This window comes from Schistocerca americana, chromosome 3 (assembly GCF_021461395.2).
Source record: "Schistocerca americana isolate TAMUIC-IGC-003095 chromosome 3, iqSchAmer2.1, whole genome shotgun sequence".
In the NCBI taxonomy this organism is placed as follows: Eukaryota; Metazoa; Arthropoda; class Insecta; order Orthoptera; family Acrididae; genus Schistocerca; species Schistocerca americana.
This window is the reverse complement of record NC_060121.1, coordinates 761,746,619-761,771,661: the sequence shown is the minus strand read 5'-3', so window position 1 is coordinate 761,771,661 and position 25,043 is coordinate 761,746,619. Positions and strand designations below refer to the sequence as shown.

At 45.1% G+C, this 25,043-nt stretch overlaps 1 non-coding gene across 1 annotated transcript; it reads left to right on the top strand.

The window, feature by feature from the left end:
* Positions 1-15,089: 15,089 nt before the first annotated feature.
* Trnal-caa lies at positions 15,090-15,164 on the top strand. The gene has a single exon. It is a non-coding gene; the product is annotated as a tRNA-Leu (tRNA).
* Positions 15,165-25,043: the final 9,879 nt, after the last annotated feature.

Here is a 25,043-nt window from a genome sequence, read left to right as displayed (position 1 = left end):
TTAGGTGCCATATGAGTATAAAATGCTAGAGAACTGCCAAGCTGCCGTCTGTCCTAGATGTCTAGGGCTCGGACTATTACGCCAGAGTTCTCCGGTTCGATTCCTCCTCTGGTACTATTTTTCTTCTGTTTCATTTTCTTTTGTTATACCACCAATTATTCAGAAAGTTTCCCAAACCAACATTATCTTTAACAAATTACTTACATTCCTGAAATAAAATTATTTTCTTTATGTCCAACAACACCATTCATGGCGGTGGGTTTTCCATATTTCATTGCAAAGTATATGAGGAAAGAAAATGGGTTTTTATCAGAATAACAAAGTCGATTGGGAAACATTCAATTTTTATACATATAATAATTATAAACAAGAACCGCAGTGCTAATTATTGTAAAAACAAACAAAGCAATAATTTTTGCAACATCTTGCGCAACATATAAAAGCGGATTTTTTACAATCACAGGGCGTTTGCAATAAATCTGTACAAAAACATGTCCCATTAACATTTACGAAAATGTTTAGAGTTTCTGATAATTTTGAGGCAAACCAGGAATATTGAATCATGTCTCGGAACATTGGTGACGATAATTGATGGTGAATTATAGAATGAATTTTTATACAATCTTCCCGGGAATTAATTTCACGATTCTCCTGTAACAAAGCGCTGCAATTTTGCAAGAAACAGAAGAAAAAAAAAGTGCAGGAGGCGGATTCGAACCCGAGCGCTAACCATGTAGGCCAAACGGCGACTAGGGAACGTACTAACATTTTATGCTCATACAGCACATAAGAAATTTTGGATCGATTTTTCACTGGATTTTCCGGGTAGTGCGTCCTAATACACTCCTGGAAATTGAAATAGGAACACCGTGAATGCATTGTCCCAGGAAGGGGAAACTTTATTGACACATTCCTGGGGTCAGATACATCACATGATCGCACTGACAGAACCACAGGCACATAGACACAGGCAACTGAGCATGCACAATCTCGGCACTAGTACAGTGTATATCCACCTTTCGCAGCAATGCAGGCTGCTATTCTCCCATGGAGACGATCGTAGAGATGCTGGATGTAGTCCTGTGGAACGGCTTGCCATGCCATTTCCACCTGGCGCCTCAGTTGGACCAGCGTTCGTGCTGGACGTGCAGACCGCGTGAGACGACGCTTCATCCAGTCCCAAACATGCTCAATGGGGGACAGATCCGGAGATCTTTCTGGCCAGGGTAGTTGACTTACACCTTCTAGAGCACGTTGGGTGGCACGGGATACATGCGGACGTGCATTGTCCTGTTGGAACAGCAAGTTCCCTTGCCGGTCTAGGAATGGTAGAACGATGGGTTCGATGTCGGTTTGGATGTACCGTGCACTATTCAGTGTCCCCTCGACGATCACCAGTGGTGTACGGCCAGTGTAGGAGATCGCTCCCCACACCATGATGCCGGGTGTTGGCCCTGTGTGCCTCGGTCGTGTGCAGTCCTGATTGTGGCGCTCACCTGCACGGCGCCAAACACGCAAACGACCATCATTGGCACCAAGGCAGAAGCGACTCTCATCGCTGAAGACGACACGTCTCCATTCGTCCCTCCATTCACGCCTGTCGCGACACCACTGGAGGCGGGTTGCAAGATGTTGGGGCGTGAGCGGAAGACGGCCTAACGGTGTGCGGGACCGTAGCCCAGCTTCATGGAGACGGTTGCGAATGGTCCTCGCCGATACCCTAGGAGCAACAGTGTCCCTAATTTGCTGGAAAGTGGCGGTGCGGTCCCCTACGGCACTGCGTAGGGTCTTGGCGTGCATCCGTGCGTCGCTGCGGTCCGGTCCCAGGTCGACGGGCATGTGCACCTTCCGCCGACCACTGGCGACAACATCGATGTACTGTGGAGACCTCACGCCCCACGTGTTGAGCAATTCGGCGGTACGTCCACCCGGCCTCCCGCATGCCCACTATACGCCCTCGCTCAAAGTCCGTCAACTGCACATACGGTCCACGTCCACGCTGTCGCGGCATGCTACCAGTGTTAAAGACTGCGATGGAGCTCCGTATGCCACGGCAAACTGGCTGACACTGACGGCGGCGGTGCACAAATGCTGCGCAGCTAGCGCCATTCGACGGCCAACACCGCGGTTCCTGGTGTGTCCGCTGTGCCGTGCGTGTGATCATTGCTTGTACAGCCCTCTCGCAGTGTCCGGAGCAAGTATGGTGGGTCTGACACACCGGTGTCAATGTGTTCTTTTTTCCATTTCCATGAGTGTATTTTAACCATGTGAGGTGATAGGGGTCCTCTTTCACCACACAAAATTTCGGACAAATCCCCGACCCCACGGTCGTGCCGTTTCCTTGTTAGACAAATTGAAGTGTCCTGAACTTTGACCACAGAAATATGTGCCTTACGGGTAACAGGTCGATCATAGTACCACATTCTTTTTAACTCACTAAGTACAGTCACTGTGCTAGCTGGACTTCAGGTGGCACTCTGCAACTCTCGAGTGACCCCTCCCGCTGGGTTTGTTTGATTCCTTACAACCAGCCTCCTCAATGCTCGACGGTCCCTCTCTCTCAGTAGATTAGCTACGGTCGTCTGGTCTTGGTTTAGCTGAGATTGTACCTTCACGTTGCCACTTCACAATCACGTAATCAAAAGTCGACTTCAATAGGTTTAGAAGGGTTGAAATGTTGCTGATGGATTTTTTACTTGGTTGGATTGGGTTGTTTTGGGGGAAGAGTCCAAACAGCGAGGTCATCGGTCTCATCGGATTAGGGAATGACGGGGAAGGAAGTCGGCCGTGCCCTTTCGAAGGAACCAACCCGGCATTTGCCTGGAACGATTTAGGGAAATCACGGAAAACCTAAATCAGGATGGCCGGACGCGAGATTGAACCGTCGTCCTCCCGAATGCGAGTCCAGTGTGCTAACCACTGCGCCACCTCGCTCGGTGATTTTTTACTCAGATGACATATAATGACAAAGCCGCGTTCGGATTTACTGAGCTCTTGTGACAGACACATTCGCTGTTGCTGCTTCTCTACTGACAACACAATATTCCTTGCACTCTTTTATATACAGCGTGTCCAGACTAGAGATATACAAAAACATTTGTTTATGTTTCAGTACGTATTAAGGTTTATAACTTTATTTGGGAACACTGTACACAGGAGCTCCAGCAATTTTAATTATTCTGGTACAGTTCAGTGCGGGCACCATTTGTAACTTGACAGGTATCTAAACGGTACTTTACTTCCAGCCACACGTTCGTAAGTTTGACAGCTGTTACGGCCGCTACTGCGGTGTAGATACATTGCCTCAAATCTACCTGGTCTCGAGCCCTCGTTTTTTAAACAATGTCCTTGAAAAAACACTTGTGCACTGAAATCAGATCAGGAGGCCGAGGGGGCCAGGCAATGGGTCACCCCTACCAATCCAACCCTCAGAAAACGTCTCATGGAGAAATGAGGTAAATCCCCGTGGGCTTCTAGCGAATGTTTCACAGTCTCTTCATCCACATGCGCTTTAGGATGTTTTACAGCATTCCTCGAAGAATTCTGTCACTCAGGTAAATGGATTTACGTGTGGGAGGATTCACATTCTATTCCATTCTTGCACGCCGCTGAACACGTCTTACGTAGTTTAACTCTGTTAGCCATAGCCCACTCTGCACCTTTCGTCGTGGCGCCTACGACATGATTGTCACTACTTCAGGAGTACGTCTGCGTGCTCCACAGTAAATATTTGTTTGCATGCGCGCACATATGCTATACGACTCAGCACTGTTCGCAAAATGGTATCACACCTTGGAGAGTAATTCCATCGACTACGTATTTTACCAAAAACATAAAATTTCGAGTTCTTTCGTCATAAGCATTTGTTTGACCCTGACACCCTGTATTTGCTGGTCCGCCTCTCGTTACATCTAAGTAGTCAATTCTTCATTAAATAACGATGTCCGAACACTTTTCATGAAATTGTGTGGTTTTCTTACTCGTCTTTGGCAGACCTTAAGCTGCTCCTTTGAGGAGTAAAATATTTTGAAAAAACAATAAGAACAGACGTTTCTGTAACTATTTGTTTGAAACAATTCCTTCCCTGTTGGCATATCATTTTAGGAGTTATTGTCTAATGTCAATGTCACGAAACAGAAGAAAAACAGAGGCTAAAGTCAGCGAGAAGCAATGAAATTTTTTTTTTCTAATCGAAGACTAGGTCTTGTACTGCAATAATTTATAACCGAAATAATTATTTAACCCCCACACTATGCCATGAACGTGCTGAAGTGCTTATTCGATGTGTAAGGGGAGCATCCAGATGCTAGGATGCCTCATTTATGTTTACTAGCCAAACATTTATGCTGTTTTTCTGTCTCTAGTACCTGAAACACGGTACTATTTACTGACCAAACACCTGCGCTGCTTCTCCTTCCAGAAACTCGGGTTTGATCCTCGTCATGAATTCTGTAATATGTAGTTTCCCTGTACATAAGCTGCTACGTGGTGCAGTGTATAACGTTTCAAACCCATAACTGTGCAGACAAGCGGTCAGCAACGCTTCCGGGGGTATTAGTCCAACTTTCTGGCACCTTCAGTTTTTAACTTGTCATGCACTGTGTTACTATCCACAACGCTTCAAGACCCGCTCATGATCCCGTAATGTGGCCGACAAATCAACATTCGACTCTCATTGTATTGTCTGCACACTGAGCACACAGTTCCTTTCGATGTGTTAACGACGGTGTTAGACGTGACCTCTGTCGTATGACGTACCCACCGGGGCGACTTGGAGGGTAGATCCTCTTCCCTTCGCATTCTGACTCATTTTGTCCCTCCCTATTTTCCCTCCCTCCACACACATGTATAATTCCAATGTCGGTTGAATAAAACCAGAAATTTAATTGACATTGGATGTAATAGAAACTATACGCCTTTATCGTGAAATCACAAACATTGTTCACTGTTAGCATCGCATCCGAAAATACTCGAGTGCCCTGAACCCTAGGAAGTTGAAGTAATGTTGTACCTTCAGTTCGCGATATTTTGTTTTCAATTGTCACTAAACAATGTCAAAAATTGAAAGAAATGGCAATATTGAAAGAAAGTATACTAACGTACCTGCACGTTACGCTGTTGACAATAAAATATTGTAAAATAATATAAAATCTCGAACAAAGAGTAAGTACTAGTTCCGTTACAGACATCGTCGGTACTACCTATATTACATAAAGTGGTAGTCTCAATGTATATTCCACGTCTTGAGCTTAAGTTAGTCACAAATTGCGCTTTATCTGCGCCACCCTTTACCCCTCCATGAAACTAATATGAGGCCCCCTCCCAAATACCAAACCATCCCTTTACAATGTGAGATCCTTGATAAGCCCTTATCTCTGTCAGTGTTTTCTTTCGTTTCCTTTATTTTTCTTTCAGATCTTTACTATTGACGTTGTGCCACCATTCTTAGATTACGGAGAAGTAATTTGGTGGAGTAGTTAAAATTGCCATAAGCTTTACATTAGTGAAGCGCGACAGTTGTCGACCGTGGTGAGATAGACTGTTTTCTTGACGCATAAAGTATCAAAATTCTTTAAGTTCCCTTCATGATCTCCAGGGCACTTTCGGCGGAAGGAGAGGCTCCAGTAGAGCGAAGAGCTGGAAGAGACAGCTTTCGTGGCGACGTTAATAAATAAGGCGAGCTTCAATGTACGCCTAAGAGCGGCTGCTGCCACTTACTCTTTGCCTAGTGTTGCCTCAGGAAGAGGCTACAGCTTAACTTCCGTTACTCTTACCTTCAGGAAGTACACGATGGTGTGATGAACTGATGTTTGTTGTGAGAAAAATACGATAAGCAGTATAGAATTGATGACAAAGCGAGCAGAATGGTGCACAATACCGATAGTGTGGAAAAAATTCTGATCAGTTCGAGAAGGACCCGCGCACTGAGGGTTCTGCACAAACTTAATTATGTATATAGATAGTTCATCCGCCAGAGGAATCGAGAATATCGACAACTGTCGGTTATTGATATCGATACTGGGAATATAGAGATCCTGGGCATCGTAATACCTTAGAGGATCACAAAATTCTTTTTATATACTAAGATGGTATCTGTTCTTTCGGACATGTCCGAAATAATAGATACCATCGATGACCATGCAGCTCGTTAGAATGAAATTACAATGAAATGAACACCCTTAGCCGCTTACAGGATGAAAATGTTTGCCCCGACCGGGACTCGAACCCGTGATCTCCTGCGTACGTGGCAGACGCTCTATCCATCTGAGCCACCGAGAACACAGAGGACAGCGCGACTGTAGGGATTTATCTCTGGCACGCTTCCCGCGAAACCCACATTCTCATCGTATTGTCCCGCACTAAATATTCTTCTTCTGTGCGGATGCACAAACAGTGCCCGAACTCTCACGGGAATCGGCAACGCGCCGCGAGTAATGAGTATAATGGGCGGGGGCACTACGAATGTAGTGCGGGACAGTACGATGAGAATATGGGCTTCGCGGGAGGCGTACCAGAGATAAATCCCTGCAGTCGCGCTATCATCTGTGTCCTCGGTGGCTCAGATGGATGCCGGCACGGTAGCTCAGCGTGTTCGGTCAGAGGGTTAGCTGCCCTCTGCAATAAAAAAAAAACCGAGTTCATGGATCAACGATGAACTCTAACAAGAATCTTGGAACGTCCGCCCCGAACAACTACAACGAAAACTAACAAACAAAATGAGACCAACAAAAAAAAAAAAAAAAAAAAGAACATAGATAAAGCGTCTGCCATCTAAGCAGAAGATCCCGGGTTCGAGTCCATGTCGGAGCACACATTTTCATCTGTCCCCGTTGACGTAGGTCAACGCCTGTAAGCAGCTAAGGGTGTTTATTTCATTGTAAAATTCTTTTTCGTGTGATAAAATTACAAATTAACAGCTTTTTTTAAATTTATTCCTTTAGCTGTACTTTGAAACCTTGATACCTACCAAATTTGACTGCAGGCCGATGAGAAGTATCCTATAGGCTGCTGTGAATGAGTTTGCGAATATCAAAATATGTTACTTAATTGGCCTTACCTTTCGATTGCATTCACACAGAAACTTAATTTTTTTTTCTCCATAGGAAATATGTCAAAGCTTGATACGTGCAACCGTTCTTGAGAAAAATGGCTCATAACAGATGGACGGACGGACAGACAGAATGTCGGATAACAATGACAAAAAATTCTTTTCTTGTGATATAGCTACAAATTTATAATTTTCGAATGTTTTTCTTCAGTTGTACTGTGAAACCTTGCTTCTTGCCAAATTTCATGATTGTGGGTCAACAGGAAGTAACCTATAGGTTTTGATGAGTTTTGCGGGTATCAAAATTAACAAAAATATCCATATCACTTGATTACATTGACTTAGAAGTTCGATGTATTGCACCGTCGAGGGACCTTAGGCATTGCTATGTGATATAAATTTCAACAGGGTACGACAACCCATTCGTAAGAAAATAGGTTTTTAACATTCGGACAAAGAAACAGACTGACGTATAAAACATTGATTCTCTAAGTGTTCTGATTTTACAGATTGACATACGAAATTCTTACCATCGAAACATTATATGGTTATAGTGTAATGTTGACAGCAAGAGAAAATGTGATATTATTTTGAGCATTTATTTACCAAAGAAGAATGTCATAGTGTAGGAATTAAGAGTTCTTGAAAATAAATAGTATGCAACCAATATGCACTGGATGTTCTGTAAAAAAAATGAGATTAAGAGCGTCACATACTCATGACTGTTTGCTAATTTTTTCGTGTATCCGCACCAGTTCATATTAATTCCTACATAATTTACTTCTGTTAGAAAATTTAAGTTTAATTTAACAGTGTCATTTTCCCTCTTAAAAACTCTTGGCACTTTTTGTGTGATGATTTAACTTTCTTGCATATTGATTAGTAGTTAATTTGCTTGAGAGTTTCATTTGCTTTTTCTGCAACGAGTTCTTCTTGTTTTCATCACTGACTGTGATGATTGCATCGGGTAGAGGAACACAGCGCATCTGCTGTTTAGTAGTGTTTTGTTTTGTACAGCTATGAATTACTATAGAAATACACGGAAGAGGGCAAAGGAACCTGTAGCAGCATATCAACTACCCGCTTGAATAACAGCAAGAATGCTACAGAAGTTAGATCTTTTGTTGCGAGAATGGATAACGATAACAGATTCCACACAGGTGATTGATAAATTCTGTGGCAGCACCTGGTCTCTCCATTGACGGTGTACATTCACACCAAGATTTTTGTTCGTTATTTTGTCATCTACGGACGATTTATTGTTCAGCCTATTTTGGAAAATAAGTGCAGGAGATTGTTGTGAGGTGGAAATTCCTATGTAGAGAAAAGTCGCCTTTTTACAGCGATTTGGAATTCCACAAAGTCTTCATTACGCTACAGTCTCTATCTTAGTGTTGTTACAGTGTCTGCTGTCAATGTATCAAGTAAACACTTTGACGTAACTGAATTAACAACATGTTTCTGGAGGAAATAGGGCAATCGCTTGTGAAAGAGCATGTGCAAGAATCTCGGGGACTATTGTACCTTATCTTTAAGTTGGAGTGGTTGACGCCAGTACACAAAAAATATGCTACAGCTGTCAGATGGGTAATTTCAATTAGATAATTTACGTCCGACTAACATTTTATCTTACGTGGTTCCAGAGAATGTTGCAACAATAAACGATAACAGCTTGCAACGTTACTAGAGGGCTTGTAGCAATGTTGCATCTGCGACTGGTCCATTGTTTGTCTTTGTGTGTGTGTGTGTGTGTGTGTGTGTGTGTGTGTGTGTGTGTGGTTGGGAGGGGGGGGGGGCGGAGGTAAGTACAGTGTCGTATATGATTTATGTCGGTTCAAATGGCTCTGAGCACTATGCGACTTAACTTCTGAGGTCATCAGTCGCCTAGAACTTAGAACTAATTAAAACTAACTAACCTAAGGACATCACACACATCCATGCCCGAGGCAGGATTCGAACCTGCGACCGTAGCAATCACGCGGTTCCAGACTGAAGCGCCTAGAACCGCACGGCCACATCGACCGGCTATGATTTATGTACAACACATGAGATGCACTTTGGATTTACTTAGAACTCTCCGTGGCAGCTCCAAACTGTGTTTGTTAACCACTAAATGTAGTAATGCCACCACCTTATAGCACTTATCTACTACCAATAATGTACTTAACTGAAACAGAATAGTTTGTATGAGATCTGAACATAATCAGATGCAAAAAATTATATATTTACATTGCAGATTTTTATATAGGCTGGTAACACGAGAAAATGCATTATAAATACAACTAGGTGCGTTTAGTACCCAAGGCAAGTGCTCTACAGAGCCACCACTAGCAAAGAAAATAGCAGTGAACGGCAAAAAAGTAGTTGAAACTTCCTGGCAGATTAAAACTGTGTGCCGGACCGAGACTCGAACTCGGGACCTTTGCCTTTTGCGGGCAAGTGCTCTACCGACTTTTTTTTTTTTTTTTTTTTTTTTTTTTTTCTTTTTTTTTATATTAGCGTGCTAACCACTGCGCCACTTTTTTTTTTCTATTTTTTTTTTTTTTTTTTTTTTTTTAGGGGACCGGTGGGGTCTCGGGGGGCAACGTGGGCAGGGGTCAAAACCTGAGGCCCGGCCACAGTGTCCCCCGCACCACCACCGAGCCTGTGGTGCTTAGGGAAGTGGGAGAAACAGGAATCAACAGTAGTGGAAGGCGTTGTTATTTATTTATTTGCATGTGTTTTTGTAATATTCACTAATAGCATGAAATTATGGGAACACATATGCGAAAGATAAAGAAATATAAATTCTAGGTAAAGAAAAAGAAAGGAAAAAGGAAAAGCAAAAAGAAATAAAATCCGCGCAATCTGCGACGCGCTCTCCCATCCGCGGAGGTCAGAAGTAGAATAGATCGTAGGCGGTTGAAACTCAGACACCGCCGGGGGAGGAGGGGAGGGTGCCCTCTGTGCCAGGCACCCCCCAACTCAGTGGAGGTCTAACAAGGACCGCTCGAAGATAGTTAGCAAATAATGTTTGGTAACGTGGCGTGTTTTCGAGAGCTGCATGGGCTGTTCGTAAATAGGTCCAGAAGTCGAGGCGGGATTTAGGTCCCTCATTAAAGAGATAAGCGACCGCCCACCCTTTGACCCACGTAATAGCATGACATTTGGCGGCGGGAAAATGTCGGTCCTCCGGGTATAGAAACATTCGAGGCTCGACTGTGTCTGGTGGCACCCGGAGATAGCAGGCAATGATTTGCTGCACGAAGCGCCATACATCTTGCGATGAGGCGCATGTCAGACGGTGTTCATCAGTGTCCAGTTGCTGGCAAAGGAGACAAAGAGGGGATTCTGACAAGCCAATGTTGTGCAGGCGCTGCTTCGTGGCAAATTTCCTGTTGACTATGTGATACCACAGCGCCCGGACGTTCGTAGGGAGGAAGGGCTGGTGGACGGTAGTCCACACTATGGGCCACTGGATGGAGGGGTGTTTGGTCTCCATCACATTCCGGGGAACACAGCGCAGCAACAGGCTGTAAAAATCCTTAGTCCTAGGTGGGCGTGTATCTGGGAGACTGGTATGTATATAACTGTAGTCGACGAAAAAGGTCGAAAGATGGGACAAATGAGGCACGATATGGCCGACAGACACTGGTGGTGAGGTGGAAGCTGGTAGGAGGACCTCAAGCAAGCTGCGTGTTAGAGATGTACCCTGGCCCATCCACTGTTTTCTCATGGTACTCATGTACAAGGCTGCAGATCGCATACGGACATTGACGAGCCCGACGCCACCATACCGTGGGGGCAGGGTAAGTGTCTCATAACGGACCTTAAACATTGAACCAGCCGTGAGGTAATAGCCAAAAGCCGCCTGAAGGTTGCGCCCAATTGCAGTTGGCAGAGGGAGAACTTGCGCGATGTGAACCAATTTTGATGCCACATAAAGATTAATAAACGCAACCCTTTGAAGTGTGTCCTGGCGGCGCAAGAGGTTCTGGCGGACGTCGTTGCGGATGACGTGTAACAGGCGACGGAAATTCGTTGCCGCCGTGCGTGTGACCGTGGGGGTAAAGGTAATGCCCAGGTACCGGAAAGTCCGCACAAGCGGCAGTGGTGCCACTTCGCCCTCCTGGAGGCCTCGTCCAATGTGCATTGCAGAAGATTTGGCGACATTCATGGCACTGCCAGCGGCAGCCCCATAACGGGTAATCAAGTCGAGGACATCCCGAATCTCAGAGCCGGAGCGAATGAGGAGGAGGAGGTCATCAGCATATGCCCGACAGCGAAAAGTGTGTTGGCGTAGGGTGAGGCCAGAAAGCTTGGTCGTCAAGCCCCCAATAAGGGGCTCAAGGGCAATAGCATACAGGAGGGTAGAGAGGGGGCATCCCTGCCGTATCGAACGGCAGATAGGTACCGGCCCTGCTATACGTCCATTGACTTGGACACGTGAACTGGCACTGTCGTAAAGACGCCGGATGACGTCGAGAAACGGAGGAGGGATGCCCATTCGGGCTGCCACCGAAAACAGGAAACGATGACGCACTTTATCGAAGGCGCTGTCGAAGTCTATAGCGACGACCGCTGCCCGGAGCCTGCAGGCCGCCGCTATCGCAATTAAGTCGCGGCATTCCCCTGTGGCAGTCTGTATGTTAATCTGTCCGCCAGGCGTCGTTTGTTCTGGCGAGAGGATATGAGGGAGTGTAGTTCGGAGCCGCATTGCCAGTAAGCGCGCGAAAATCTTGTAATCGGCATTGAGGAGGGTGAGCGGCCTGTAACTCGTGACCATCGAACCACGGGCTGGCTTGTGGACTGGTATAATGATGCCCTCAGCAAAGGCGAGTGGGATTGCTTGGTCAGATGTTATCAGTTCTTGATACATAGTCGTCCACCGTGGGGCCATGAGGTCCCGAAAGGTACGGTAAAACTCAATCGGTAAGCCGTCAATGCCGGGCGATCTGTTGACTGCACCTTTGGCGATTGCGTTGTTGACTTCGTCTAGCGTGACCGCCACTGTCAAAGCATCCGCCTCCGTGTGGGGGAGGGTGCGCGTGACGTAATTCAAAATGTAGTCGTCTGCTGCAGTTTCAGAGTCGTCATCACTATAAGTACGACGGTAGTGCTCGACGAATGCGCGGACGATGTCATTCTGAGTCGTCACCTGCGTTCCATGAGGCGTTGTCAAAGTGCTGATGATCTGCCGACGACGCCTTCGGTTGTCGGACACTATATCATGCATGGATGGAATTTCTAAATCCGCGTGATCGTGGCGCCGCGTCCGTATCACGACCCCTTGCAATTTCCGGCGTGCCAGCGCAATTATCTTCGCCTTAGTTCTTTGCCGTTCCAACTGGTTGTCCGGGGTGGGCGGTTGAGCATCCAGATCTCGGAGAATCGCATAATAGAAGTCAACAGTGGTGCGATGCCAGTCGGCCATGTCCTTCCCGTATCTCATCAGTGTCTTCCGGATCGCCGGCTTGGCGCAGTCCAACCACCATGTCAATGTCGAGCGGTAGCGGGGAAGGCGTCGTTCGCAGGCTGTCCACGTGTCAGTGACTTGTTGGCGACACGCCTGGTCATGCAAGTGTGAGGTATTGAGTTTCCATGGCGCACGGCTGCGCCATACTGATTGCGGCGGAAGGAGGACCGTACAGATGTAAGCGCAATGGTCGGAAAAGGCCAGCGGCCAGCGTTCGGCGCCCCGTATCGCAGATCTAAGAGTTTGTGAGACATATATCCTGTCTAGTCGGCTTGCGGAATGACTTGTAAGAAAGGTATGGCCTGAAAGGTCGCCGTGTTGTACTTCCCAGGTATCGTGAAGCAGGAGGTCTCGCACCACTATACGTAGCTCCTGGCATGTAGTATAGTGGGGAATCTGATCTTTAGGATGCAGAACGCTGTTAAAGTCACCTCCTAGTAGGCAATGGTCATAACGCCCTAAAAACAGGGGAGCGATTTCCTCGGAATAAAACTGGGCTCTTTCATGCCGTCGTTCGGTGCCTGAGGGAGCGTAGACATTAATGATGCGTGTCCCCATGGCAGTGAGTGCCATGCCCCGAGCTGATGGAAGGAAGGCGACATCGGTCACAGAAATCCCGTGGCGGACGTAGATGGCCACCCCGCGGCCCATAGGATCACTCGCGGAGGCGTGGGCGGTATAGCCATTAATATCCGGGAGACTAGCCAAGTGAACTTCCTGCAGAAGGGCGAAATCAATATCCGAAGCCCAGAACATCTCCTGCATAAGGCGGATTTTCACCCTGGAACGGATGTTGTTGGTGTTGATGGTTGCTATCCGGTAGGCCTGGTGTCGGATTGCTGGAGGCTGGTCCACTCCGCCGTCCGCGCAAGGGTGTGGGCGTCGCAGCGGAACGTTATCCCGCTGGGCCGCAGGGGAGTCTGGGGAGAGTATGATTAGTGGTGCGGCCGTGACGGCGCAGGGTCCCGTAACGACTCCTGCTCCGTGACCTCCTCCTCGTGCCACGCCGTGGAAGCGGAAACTGGTGTATCGTCCATTTTGTCTTCAGAAGATGTAATTGTGCGTGGTGTCGTGTCGCCTGTGAGACGTTCATGATTTAGTTCAGCGTCAGCACGGGGCGCAGGCACACCGATAGATGTCTCCGCGCTCATGACGTCTTCGTCAGCAGTAGCGGGTTCTGAGGCTTCGTGCTGGTCGACGGGTACGTCCTCCTCGACTTGTAACGTCTCCTCTTGGCCGGAAACGGTGCGACGTCTTCGCTTGCGACGTTTCGGGGAACGTTGTTTCCTTGTGCGACCCTCCGTGTCCGACGACGGAAGGGAGTCACGTCGTTCTGGCAGAAAGGCCGCTGTAGGAACGATGAGCGAGTCGATCTCCATCGTGTTTCCGAGATCAGGGTCAGCGTCTGGTTGCGTCGGCATCTTCGGAGCGGCGTCAATGGCCGGCCGAGGCGGCGGGTCGTCCGAGGCGCTCTCCGTCAGTGTCTGGTCGGGCTCGTTGGTGGCGTCGTTTGTGGTGACCGGGCGACGTTGCAAAGTGGTAGGAGAAGCCAGAGCAGCGGCATAGGTCACCGGTAGCACTGTAGGTTGCGACGTGGGTGGTTTTTCGGCAGCTGGAAGTTGCGTAATACGCCGTTGTAGGCATTCGGATCTAAGGTGGCCTTCTTTGCCGCACCCGGAACAGGTCCGAGGCTGGCCATCGTATATAATTATGGCACGGCATCCGCCGATCTGTAAGTAGGACGGGACGTGGCTTCGGAGATCTATGGTGACCTGTCGGACCCCGTTTAGGACAGGATACGTCCGAAACTGTGTCCACTTCTCCGCAGTGTGGCCGTGGACTGTGCCGTATGGGCGTAGTGCCGCGACGACTTCCTCAGCTGGAAGTTCGAATGGCAATTCGAAAATGCGTATCGTTCGCATACCTAAGCCTGCGTGGTCGACGGTTACCTCTCCCACACTGCCATCAGCGTGACAGAAGCGGAGCCCCTGTTTGGTCTCACGTAGTATGCGTTCGCACGCCGCGTCGTTAATGATTTTCACATAGACCGTGCTGCTCACGATGGACAAATGTATGCCTATAATATCGGTCGCCGGGATCTTCACTTCCTCTCGCAGAAAACGCTCCACCTCAAGTGCTTTGGGTCGGGCATAATCGTTGCAGAAAGTAAATCGGAGTGTTGATTTACGGTAACGGTTCGCCATGGATCGTACAAGGTAAGCCGGCACTTAAGCAACGGCCGTCGGAAAGTAAACAAGGCGAGCTCGCGCGCCGCAGGAAGTCAACACGTACGCGTCCGCTCTGTTGCCCTGCCGAAGGCAGACTGAAAATGCATTATAAATACAACTAGGTGCGTTTAGTACCCAAGGCAAGTGCTCTACAGAGCCACCACTAGCAAAGAAAATAGCAGTGATCGGCAAAAAAGTAGTTGAAACTTCCTGGCAGATTAAAACTGTGTGCCGGACCGAGACTCGAACTCGGGACCTTTGCCTTTTGCGGGCAAGTGCTCTACCGACTGAGCTACACAAGCACGGCTCACGCCCCGTCCTCACAGCTTTACTTCTGCCAGTATCTGGCGTGAGTCGTGTTTGGGTAGCTCAGTTGGTAGAGCACTTGCCCGCAAAAGGCAAAGGTCCCGAGTTCGAGTCTCGGTCCGGCACACAGTCTTAATCTGCCAGGAAGTTTCATATCAGCGCACACTACGCTGCAGAGTGAAAATATCATTCAAAAAAGTAGTTGCGTTACATGATACATGTCTCTGGCCATACTTGCTTCGCCGGCCCGAGTGGCCGAGCGATTAAAGGCACTACAGTCTGGAACCGCACGACCGCTACGGTCACAGGTTCGAATCCAGCCTCGGGCATGGATGTGTGTGATGTCCTTAGGTTAGTTAGGTTTAAGTAGTTCTATGTTCTAGGGGACTTATGACCATAGCAGTTGAGTCCCATAGTGCTCAGAGCCATTTGAACCATACTTGCTTCCAAATATTATCCATTATATGCAGTGGCTCTATTCAAACTGACGCGAATTGATTTGTCTGTATGTATATAGCAGAAGGATGCGGCTTTGATGTGTGAAGATAAGAATATGGTGCTAGGGGCTTCTGGTGAGGAGGTGGTGGTGGGAAGCATATTCCCTTCCAAGTCCCTAGCTATTTACACTTTTGCCCTCTACAAATGAAAACTCAATGATTTAAGTGAACCACGTGCCATATTTTAATAATTCTCGTACTGTTTTTTACAGTAAATTAAGCAACTCTTATAATTCCAATATTAGGCTCCGAAGAAATACGTGATGTAGATTTCGTGTATATGTCCCGTTTCCAGGTCCACATGGGAGTGAATAATAGTTACTATCACACGATTTTACCTTGGAACTGCCTTGCAGATTGAAACTGCTTGCCACACCGGAATTCGATCATAGTACCTTCTCCCTTCACAGTCAATAGCTCTACTGACTGAGCTACCCAGTCACGACTCACCACCCGTTCCTTACGGCTTCATTTCCGCCAGTACCTCATCTCGCACCTTCCTAACTTCACAGAAGTTCTCTTTTATACCTTGCACGACTACGACTCCCGGAAGACAGGATATGGTGGATACATTGTTTTGCCACAGTTTGGAGGATTGTTTGAAGGGTGATTTTTCACTCCTCAGCAGTGTGTGCACTGTTCTGATACGTACTGGCAGATTAAAACTGTGTGGCAGAGGCCAGGAGTGCTCGTCTGCGATTTTTACAATACAATGTCTGTGATGTTTGGTAGGTTGGAGATGAGCTACTGACGGAAGCGCCACTCTACCGGAAGTCAGTTTCTTCCCAAACTCGCTGTAGCCTTGCAGGTGTAACTTGCCCAGAGACAACGAAAATTCGTGCTCTTAAGTTCAGGTAGAGAACCTGGCACAGGAGGCGCAAACACGATATACTTGATGAATCCCCAAAAAAAAAATCAAGTAGGGTCATGTCTGGGGCACGTGGGGGCCATGCAATTGGCGCATCACGGAAAATCCATTGACCTGGAAAGCTGTCATTGAGAAAATCCCGGACATCAGCCAGGTAGTGGGAAGGTGCACTGTCTTGCATGAAGTAAACATTTCGTTCTTGGTCATCCGAATCGATCTGTGGTATCAAAAATTGTTCTAACATAACCAGGTCCACTATCCCGTTGATGGGATGGGGCCGCACACTTTGTTCAGTTTAGAGCTATCACGAACATTTTGCAATGTTTGATGTGGATTTTCATGCCCCAAATGTTACAGTTATGTGTGTTAACCCTGCCACTTAAGCTTAAAGTCGACTCGTCAGAAATGATGATTTTGTCCGAGTAATGTTCATCCTCATGTAATCGAATTAACATATCTGCAGTAAAGGCCAGATATTTTAGCAGTGTCTTTCATTGCTTGTACGATCGTGAATCTGTACGGTTTCAAATGCAAACGGTTTCTCAACACACTGCAAACAGTCGTATGTGGGATTTGCAGTTCGCGAGATGCACGCCGGATCGATTTAGTAGGGATGTTGTTAAAGTGTTGTCTCACTCGCCCAATGACGTCGTCAGATGTGCTTAGACGTCCTGATGATTTCCCACGTCTTACCGAGCACCCTGTTTTTACATAACATATATGTGACTCATAAATTGTAGGCCTACTGGCAGGATCTTTAGCGTACTTGGTACGGAAATTACGCTGTTGTCGCCGACTTCAATTCTTCAATCCAAAACATACAGCTAGCTCGCTCGGTTCCAGTGAAGGCAGCGCTCGTTACGGTGCGATTCGGCACTAGCGAATTACGCGAGACAAAACTTGAAATTGACACTACAATCACCTACGTAGGTACTATGAATTAATTTATTTGTATTTTCAAAATTGTAAAGTCCTTTGTGAAACACCCTGTACAAATACTGTGTCAACCAGAACTCCACCTACCAGCTTTGAGAGATTGTTCAGACATCTAATTATTTTTTTTACAAGGGATCTGCGGTCTCTGGCGAAAAAGTGATAGTGTGATTACGATACACTCGGCTTCTTAAAGAATCACTCTTGCGCTGTGAATACGCCTGTGATATGGAATAACCGAAACGTGCAATACACGATGTACAACACAGAATAATGCACCAACATTGAGACGAAACATTTTATTGTAATGTGCTTGCTGTCGCTGGGGGAACAGCTCAGCCTAGCGTCGTTTTGTCGCTATTCCATTGCATTCAAAGAGCCCACACACGAGGTTCCTGTCGGCTAACTATTCACCTGTTAACCTATCCATACAGGTGTGTATCCTCACGTATGTGTGGTGTCTGTTGTGATGGACTTGTCCGACGGAACAGACCACAAACATATGTATAGTATATCTGTAAGCTTGACTGCCTTGATATCCTCAGTGCAGAGGCACAACATGATCGAAATGTCTTGCTGGAATACTGGAAATCTGCGAGCAAATGAGGTAAATGGATAGGGACGCTACTTCTTAGTGTGCGATAAGTTGAGAATTTGGGGCGGACAGAAAGAGTGCGCGGCTAGTCGAAGCCGTTAACACGACTACTGTGCAAAGTGGGAAATCAGTGTTCGAGTCCCAGTCTAGCACAAAGTTAGAACATTGGCTCCTGAATTGTTACGGTCCTCATTTGTAGCTGACGTCGGTACCTTCCGCGAAATAATATATATATCTGTATATATATTATTATTATTATTATTGGTGTTTTGCCCTTAAAGAGCGCATTTGGACTAAACTACATGGCCAGTTCCTTTTGCTGCCTTCCTTGCTGCCCAAACTTCCCTCATTCGCTCGCTGTGTTTCTGTTTTCCGGTCCTCTGTCCATGCTTCTTGTCGGCTTTGTGTCTTCGGCTTCATCTTGATTGCCTTTTTGGTTGCCCATATTTCTTTCATCTTCTGGCTGTGATCTTGCTTGCGTTCTTCGGTCCATTTTATGCCTGTTCGTTTGTCGCATTGTATCTCATGTAGTTTACTTTTCTGAATGATGTTTCTGAACTTTATTCTGTCGTTTATTGTGTCTGATGTTATGTTGAGCTGGTTCAGGTCGTTTTCTATCTCTGCCACCCATTTGTTGTTTCTAGTGGTTACCCAGTCAAAGATCTGTTTGTTCAGCCTGTGTGAAGGCATTCTGTATAGGTGTCCATAGAATTGTAGTCTGCGTTTTCTAATCTTTTCTGTGATTGTCTCCGTATGTTTGTACAGTTCCTCTGTAGGTTTCTTGATCCATATTCCATTGTTGTTAGTTGCGCCAAATATTTTCCTAAGTATTTTTCGTTCTACTTTTTCTAATTGTCTGATACGTGTATGCCCTAGGATTAGTGTGGTCTCTGCTGCATATAGTGCCTCGGGGAGCACCACCGTGTCGTAATGGGGTAATTTGGCTTTTATGTGAGATAGACTTCTTGTTGTAATGATTCCACACTACTTTGTATGCCTTGTCCAGTTTAGTCTTTCTTTCTTCGTTTGAGTCTCTGTTATGTCCACTCATTTGTAGTGTTTCACCGAGGTATTTGGAGTTTGCTGTTTTGTAAATCGTGCCATACTTTGTGTTCAGAGATGAGAGTTTCTTTGTGCTCATAACCTGTGTCTTTTCGTAAGAGATCTGTAGTCCAGTTTTGGAAGCGATTTCGTGCAGTTTTTCAATAGCGTCTTTTGTTTCCTTTATACCTTTCGTGACAATCGCCAAATCGTCTGCAAAAGCCAGGCATTTAATCTGTAGGTTTCCTAAGGTTATCCCCTGTTGTGATGTTTCCCATTCTTTTATGACCTTATCTAACACCAGATTGAAAAGGAGAGGTGAGAGGCCATCGCCTTGTCGGACACCTGTGCGAATTTCAAAGGGCTCTGATAGTTCCCCACAGAACTTTACTTTGGAGGTCGTGTTGGTTAAAGTTTGCTCTATGATAGGCCGTGTTTTGTTGTCTACTTTGTATTCTGCTAGAATTTTGAAGAGAGTTTTCCGGTCGATAGAGTCGTACGCCGTTTTGAAGTCAACAAAGGTAATGATCAGGTTCTGTTTGTGTTGTAAAATCATTTTCAGGTTCCAAATTTGTTCCGCACAAGACCGCCCTTTACGGAAGCCTGCTTGGTATTCCCCAATCAAGTGGTCGGTTTGGCATTCTAGTCTGTTCAGTAAAGCTTTAGAGAGGATCTTGTATGTGACCGGTAGTAGGGATATTCCTCTGTAGTTGTTCGGGTTAGTCTTGTCACCTTTTTTGTGTAGTGGGTGTATCAGGGCAGTTTTCCAGTCGTCAGGAATTTTCATGGTCTTCCAGATGTCTTCCAAGATCCTGTGGATGTCTTTGGTGAGTTCTGGGTCTTGTAACTTCCAGATTTCCGCGATGATGCCATCTTCTCCTGGTGCTCTACGATTCTTGAGTGACTTTATTATTTCTTTAACTTCTTCTAGAGTTGGAGGTTCACTATCTGGATTGTATGTGCTCGTTTCTGTCATCATTTCTTCCATGGGGGGGTCCGTGTTGAGCAGGTTTTCAAAGTACTTTGCCAGAATGTCACAATTGTTTTTGGTATTGGTTTCTAGGGTTCCATCCGGCCTTCTGAAGCACAAGTTGGGTGGTTCATATCCAGTCATATTTCCTCTGAACGTTCTGTAGAAGTTTCTTGTATTGTTCTTCATGAAGTCCGATTCGATCTCTGTCAGTCGCCGTTTGTCATACTGTCGTTTTTCACTGCGAATGATTTTGCTTGATTGCTTCTGTGTTTTCAAGAAGTTCATCCAATTCTCTTGGGATTTATGGCAACTAAATCTTTTCCATATATATATTTACTGTCTGGAAAGAACCATTGTGGGGGGTAAGAACCAACACCTATCAAAGGGAATAGGATGTGGAGTGAAAAACAGCATAGACCTTGTCGCGAGAATACCCTTACTCCAGGTATCCAGTATTTGAGAATTAGAGCACTTAGAGGCTTGAAACAGACTTTAGCCATATAATTTAAAAGTTTTATGGAACTTTTCCTCGCTGATGACCCCAACAAATAATGAAAAAAATGTTTTTCGCTTACCACATTTTCGATCTCCATGCAGTAAGACACCTCATTAGGGCACGGCATTTTAATTTATTGCCTCTTTACTACGAACTGTATTCGTGGTACATCTGAAGATAGTATTCACGCATTCCACCGAATGTACCAGAAAAATTACATCACTGTACGACGCTTAGTTCAAGAGATACGACGTCATGAATACTGAATTCGGGAAAAACTACAGCAAGATGGTTAAATTTATAACTTGGTTGTTACTAAATCTTTTCGAACAGTTTCCGCAGACAGTATAAGCGTTTGCCACTGAATGTACCTACAAAAATATACTATTGTGCGACACACAGTTCAGGAGATAAGGAGAGATAAAGACAAGTTTTGAGATGCGAAGAAAAGCTGCCGCATCATGAATGAATTCTTAATTTATTACTTCTTTGCTACTGACTCCTTTCGCAACACATTTCGCAGTCAGTAAACATATATGCCGATAAAAGTACCTACAAAAATACATCTACATCTACGTGATTACTCTGCTATTCACAATAAAGTGCCTGGCAGAGGGTTCAATGAACAACCTTCAAGCTGTCTCTCTACCATTCCACTCTCGAACGGCATGCCAGAAAAACGAGCTCTTAAATTTTTCTGTGCGAGCCCTTATTTCTCTTATTTTATCATGATGATCATTTCTCCCTATGTAGGTGGGTGCCAACGGAATGTTTTCGCAATCGGAGAAGAAAACTGGTGACTGAAATTTCATGAGTAGATACCGTCGCAACGAAAAACACCTTTGTTTTAATGATTGCCGCTCCAATTAACGTATAATGTCTGTGAAACTCTCCTCCCTATTTCGTGATAATATAAAACGAGCTGCCCTTCTTTGTACTTTTTCGATGTCATCCGTCAGTCTAACCTGATGCGGATCCCACACCGCACAGCAATATTCCAGAATAGGGCGGACAAGCGTGGTGTAAGCAGTCTCTTTAGTAGACCTGTTGCACCTTCTAAGTGTTCTGTCAATTAATCGCAGTCTTTGGTTTGGTCTACCCACAATATTATCTATGTGATCGTTTCAATGTAGGTTATTTGTAGTTGTAATCCCCAAATATTTAGCTGAATTTTCAGCTTTCAGATTTGTGTGACTTACCGCGTAATCGAAATTTAGCTGATTTCTTCTAGTACTCATGTGAATAACTTCACACTTTCCTCTATTCAGGGTCAATTGCCACATTTCGCAGCATACAGATATCTTATCTAAATCATTTTCCAATTCGTTTTGGTCATCTGATGACTTTACAAGACGGTAGATGGCAGCATCAACTAGAAACAATCTAAGACGGCTACTGAGATTGTCTGCTATGTCGTTAACTGTTGTGGTCTTCAGTCCTGAGACTGGTTTGATGCAGCTCTCCATGCTAGTCTATTCTGTGCAAGTTTCTTCATCTCCCAGTACTTACTGCAGCCTACATCCTTCTGAATCTGCTTAGTGTATTCATCTCTGGTCTCCCTCTACGATTTTTACCCTCCACGCTGCCCTCCAATACAAATTGACGATCCCTTGATGCCTCAGAACATGTCCTACCAACCGATCCCTTCTTCAAGTCAAGTTGTGCCACAAATTTCTCTTCTCCCCAATCCTATTCAATACCTCCTCATTAGTTATGTGATTTACCCATCTAATCTTCAGCATTCTTCGGTAGCACCACATTTCGAAAGCTTCTATTCTCTTCTTGTCCAAACTATTTATCGTCCATGTTTCACTTCCATACATGGCTGCAATCCATACAAATACTTTCAGAAACAACTTCCTGACACTTAAATCTATACTCGATGTTATCAAATTTCTCTTCTTCAGAAACGCTTTCCTTGCCATTGCCAGTCTACATTTTATATCCTCACTACTCCGACCATCATCAGTTATTTTGCTCCCCAAATGGCAAAACTCCTTTACTACTTTAAGTGTCTCATTTCCTAATCAAATTCCCTCAGCATCACCCGACTTAATTCGACTATATTCCATGATCCTCGCTTTGCTTTTGTTGATGTTCATCTTATATTCTCCTTTCAAGACACTATTCATACCGTTCAACTGCTCTTCCAAGTCCTTTGCTGTCTCCGACAGAATTACAATGTCATCGGCGAACCTCAAAGTTTTTATTTCTTCTCCATGGATTTTAATACCTACTCCGAATTTTTCTTTTGTTTCCTTCACTGCTTGCTCAATATACAGATTGAATAACATCGGGGATAAGCTACAACCCTGTCTCACTCACTTCCCAACCACTGCTTCCCTTTCATGTCCCTCGACTCTTATAACTGCCATCTGCCTTCTGTACAAATTGTAAATAGCCTTTCGCTCCCTGTATTTTACCCCTGCCACCTTCAGAATTTGAAAGAGAGTATTCCAGTCAACATTGTCAAAAGCTTTCTCTAAGGGTACAAATGCTAGAAACGTAGGTTTGCCTTTCCTTAATCTATCTTCTAAGATAAGTCGTAGGGTCAGTATTGCCTCACGTGTTCCAATATTTCTACGGAATCCAAACTGACCTTCCCCGAGGTCGGCTTCTACTAGTTTTTCCATTTGTCTGTAAAGAATTCGTATTAGTATTTTGCAGCCGTGACTTAATGTCGTTAATGTAGATCAGGAACAGTAGAGGGCCTATGACACTTCCTTCGGGAACGTCAGACATTATTTCTGTTTTACTCGGTGACTTTCCGTCTATTAGTACGATTTGTGACCTTTCTGACAGGAAATCACGAATCCAGTCGCACAACTGAGGCGATAGTCTTTAGGCACGCAGTTTGGTTAGAAGACGCTTGTGAGGAACGGTGTCGAAAGCCTTCTGGAAATCTAAAAATTTGGAATCAATTTGACATTCCCTGTTGATAGCACTTATTAATTCATGAGTATAAAGAGCTTGTTGTGTTTCACAAGAACGATATTTTCTGAATGCGTGCTGACTATGTGTCAATAAATCGTTTTCTTCGAGGTACTTCATAATGTTCGAATACAGTATATGTTCCAAAACCCTACTGCAAATCGACGTTAGTGATATAGGCCTGTAATTCAGCGAATTACTCCTAATTCCCTTTTTGGCTTTTGGTGTGACTTGAGCAATTTTCCGGTCTTTAGGAACAGATCTTTCTGTAAGCGAGTGATTGTATATAACTACTAAATATGGAGCTAGTTTATCAGCATACTCTGAGAGGAATCTGACTGGTATACAATCTGGACAGGAGGCCTTGCCTTTATTAAATGAATTATGCTGCATTTTTTACACTGAGGACATCTACTTCTATGTTTCTCATCTTAGAAATTGTTCTTGATCGGAATTCAGGAATATTTACTTCGTCTTCTTTGGTGAAGGAGTTTCGGAAAACCGTGTTTAATAACTTTGCCTTAGTGGCACTGTCAACAGTGACTTCACCATTGTTACCGCGCAGTAAAGGTATTTATTGCGTCTTGCCACTGGTATGCTTTATGTATGACCAGAATCTCTTTGGGTTTTCTGCCACATTTCAAGACATAATTTCGTTGTGGAAATTATTAAAAGCATCTTGCATTGAAGAACACGCTATATTTCGAACATCCAATCTTGGGAATTTTGCGTTCTTTAAAATTTGGCACACTTTTTTCGTTTCTTCTGCAACAACGATCTGACCCTTTTGTGTACCATGGGGGATCGGTACCATCACTAACTAATTTATGTGGTATATATCTCTCAATTGCTGTCGATACTATCTCTTTGAAAACATTCCACAACTTTTCTACACTTACATGATCAGATCGGAAGGAGTGAAGACTGTCTCTTAAAAAGGAGTTAAGAGCATTTTTATCAGATTTTTTTAATAGATATACTTTGCGTTTCTTTTTGATGGTTGTAGGTCTTACGGTATTCAGCCCAGCAGCAACTGCCTTGTGGTCGCTAATCCCTGTATTCGTCACAATACTCGCTATTTCTCCAGGATTATTTGTTGCTGAAAGGTCAAGTATGCTTTCGCAACCATTTACGCTTCGAGTAGACTCATGAACTAATTGTTGAAAATAATTTTCTGAAAAAACATTCAGTGCAATTTCGGATAACGTTTTATGTCTACCGCCGGCTTTAAACGTTTAATTTTTCCAGCATAATCGAGGGTTGATTGAAGTCACCACAGACTATAACTGTATTAGCGGGGTACTTATTTGAAATGAGACCAAATTTTCTTTTAACTGTTCAGCAACTTCAACTTCTGAGGCGGGGGGTCGGTAAAACGATCCAATTAATAGTTTAGTCTGATTATCAGGTATACCCTCTACCCATACTATTTCACACGAACTATCTACTTCAAGTTCGCTACAAGGCAAACTACCTCTGACAGCAATAAATACACCACACCAACTGTATTTAATCCATCCTTTTTGAAAACTGTCAGATCGTTTGAAAAAATTTCGGCTGAACTTAATCCCGGCTTTAGCTAGCTCTCTGTACCTGCAAGTATTTGAGTTTCAGTGCTTTCTATTCGGGCTTGGAGCTCTGGTTCTTTCCCAACACAGCTACGACAATTTAC